General features: G+C 38.9%; 1 pseudogene; it reads left to right on the top strand.

Annotated features, from left to right (window-relative positions):
- The first annotated feature begins 236 nt into the window (after nucleotides 1-236).
- Nucleotides 237-2,918, top strand: LOC143599349 (G-type lectin S-receptor-like serine/threonine-protein kinase At1g67520; annotated as a pseudogene).
- Nucleotides 2,919-3,307: the final 389 nt, after the last annotated feature.

Below are 3,307 nucleotides of genomic sequence, written 5' to 3'. Positions count from 1 at the left end.
CATCCGTGCTGTTTGCAACCACACCAACAGCAGCAGCCCTTACATGGCCATCAAAACCTGCAACGGCCCATAAATTAACTTGCACCACCATCTGCTCCAAAAACGAACCCGTTTGCAGCATTGTCTCTACTAGTTCCGCGCACCAACCAAAGCTGATGTTTCTCCATAAGCTGCCAGGTGAACCGAATGGCGTCACCCATGGGAATTCGTCCATGTTGTGTTCTTCCTTAGAGGGGATGGATTGTTGTGTGCCACAATATTAATTGCACCACAATATTAATTAGGATAGTGGCATGGCACCGTGATGTTTTGGTTGTTTTTCCATTTAATTAATGTTTAAGCCTATAAATAAGCAAAGTTGTTTAATGTTTTGTATCATGAACAAAAACACAGTACACTAACATTTTGGTTCACATTTGCAGGTACTTCTATCACTGTAGCAAGATCCAATGACTGTGGTTTCTTTGATGGGCCTGATCCCCATATCAGATTTTGCCCACCTAAGGACACTACACTTTCAACATTGGAAGTTGGTAGCGGACTCACAACTTCTGATAAGCTTGTCTCCATCAATGGGAAGTTCACCTTAGGGTTCTTCAGTAGCTTCAACCAATATTAATTACTTGGGAATTTGGTACACGGGTGATCCTGTAGCCCGGAAAGTATGGGTACCCAATCCTATATATATCAAAAGTCTTACCCAGCTCATGTGTCCTCTCCATCGACCCAAACACGGGAAACTTGATCATTGCTTATGGAGGGACGACCCTGATGAAAATTACTGACGTTCAAGCTGGTCCAAACCCTAACGTGACTGCAACACTTGAAGACAATGGTAATTTCCGTCTAATAAACGAAAACGATAAAAGCGTTTTGTGGCATAGTTTTGATCACCCAACCAAGGTGTTTTACCCGGTATGAAGCTTGGGTACCACACGAAAAAAAAGACACAACCTGACCTTGACTTCTTGGCTTACCAATAATATATGCGATTCTGGAGCTTTTTCTTTGGGCTGGGAACCCATTGATGAAACAAATCAAAGATTAATGATTCGGAGAAGAGGTCAACCCTACTGGACTAGTGGGTTTCTAGACATTAAAACCTTCGAGTATATTTCTTATTGTAATCTACTTATGTCTACAACGATGAAGAACGATACTTTAGCTGCATAGAAGATCCTGCCTATAAGCATACAACTGATCCTTTTCCCATGTGGATTTTAACACCTCAAGGACGGATTACAAATCTTAAATTTCAAATGCATTGATCACCCCTGAGTGGTGTTACAGGTTCAACGCAAGTAATGGTTGCATGAACTCAAGTTGCCCCATGTACAGGGATGGTAATTTTAGTTATAGTAAGGAAGAGTTTGTTCCTCATATGGCAAGAAAACATTCTGATCAATGGTCATAACTCGAGCTTAAGCATTAGTGATTGTTTTGTCAAGTGTAGGTATGATTGCAGCTGTCTCGGGTTTAATAGCAGTAACACCAATGGAACCGGTTGTGTTATCTGGACAGGTAACAGTAACCTTTTAGTTGATGGGGGTGAGGGATTTTATACAAGGAAGTATGTGATCAGTTCCCAAAGTCTTAATAACCCAATTAATACAGGTAAGATTCTCTCAACATGTTTCTTTCTTCTCTGTGCTTATTCCTTTGCAGCCTCTTTTCACCAACACGCAGGTCATTATCTAGGAAACCAAACAGGAAAAAGCATTAAACTGATAAGGACACTCACTGTTATACCATTGCTCCTCGGTTTGATCAAGAAACGAAAACAAAAACGAAAAGGTACATACAATGACTTTACATCTAGTTAATATTTGTACCAATTTGGTTTTGTTAATATTGATTCACTGATACGGCTTATAGAGTACGGAGTACAAGAGAATGAAGAGAGATGCACGCAGAGATGAATATTTTCTAGAGCTAGCAACATCTGAAAGCTAGCTTCAATGATATACATCAGCTTGAGAGTAATGGCCTTTATGGAGATCTGTTATATACTGTTTAGGTTTGCCTCTATCATGGCTGCCACCCATGATTTTTAACCTGAAAATAAGCTTGGACAAGGTGGTTTTGGACTTGTTTACAAGGTGATGTCAAAGCTAAGTCATACTTTATGTCAACGTGGCTAGTGTCTGTATTTCATGTAATGGAAAGTGCTATTGAAAAAGTACAATAACAAGATATACTCCGAAGTTATGTTAATAGGAAAGACTAAACGAAGGACGAGAGATTGCGATCAAAAGAAGGTTTTCGAGATCATCAGGGCAAGGGCTTGTGGAATTCAAGAATGAACTGGTTCTCATAGCCAAACTCCAACATAAAAATCATATTCGAATTCTTGGTTGTTGTATTCACAACGAAGAAAAGATGTTGGTTTATGATTATATGACTAATAAAAGCTTAGGGGTCTTCCTCTTCGGTATGCGTAACGTAAGCACATATGCCAGTTTTGGCCATTCATATAAATATAATAGTCTCTTTGTTGTATTTTAGATTAAAACAAAAGGGCTGAGCTGGATTGGCCTAAACGGCTCAACATCATTGAAGGAATTGCTCAGGGGTTGCTATATCTGCATAAGTACTTTTAGAATGAGAGTTATTCTTAGAGACCTAAAATCTAACAACATTTTATTAGACGAAAATAAGCATCCAAAAATTTCAGATTTTGATTTGGCAAGAATATTCAATCAAGCCGAGACCGAACCAATGACTAGTAAGGTGATCGGAACATAGTAAGATAATTCGTTTCCAACACTGACTTAATTGGATTTTGTTTTAAGAGAATATATTTGTTTCTTGAAATCTAATAAACATTTTGTGTTAGGTGGTTATATGTCTCCAGATATGCAATAGAAGGAACTTTCTTTGTTAAGTCTGATGTCTATAGCTTTGGAGTGTTGATTTAGAAATTGTCACTTTTTTTTATTTTTTTCAATTATGGATTTATCATTTACTATAAAACGATTACAATAAAGTGGCAGACAAACGGGCAACAAGCTGCGCCGCAACCCCCTTTTGAATAGCAAAACCAATCATGCTAAAAATGAAGCTTTGGGACCTAGAAGCTGAAGAGGTTCCATTTACGACACGCTGAACCCTACTCAAAAGTTCACAGCCTCTGGAGCCAGAAAACCAAATGTATCAAAGGCAAATGGTAGAAAAACATGTTTTATTCGTTGTGAATACAACAACCAAGAATTCGTGTTTCCCCCCTGCCTTCAACGCAGCCTGACCCACAACAAACCCACGGTCCCTGAGCCCAACAAGAGGAGACACTCCTGTAAGATCCACAAAT

The sequence above is a fragment of the Bidens hawaiensis genome, unplaced genomic scaffold, assembly GCF_021521415.1.
Source record: "Bidens hawaiensis isolate Kalapana, Puna unplaced genomic scaffold, B.hawaiensis_p1.1 tig00000237_1, whole genome shotgun sequence".
Lineage (NCBI taxonomy): Eukaryota > Viridiplantae > Streptophyta > Magnoliopsida > Asterales > Asteraceae > Bidens > Bidens hawaiensis.
The sequence above is the reverse complement of the archived record's forward strand: the minus strand, read 5'-3'. Positions and strand labels throughout refer to the sequence as shown.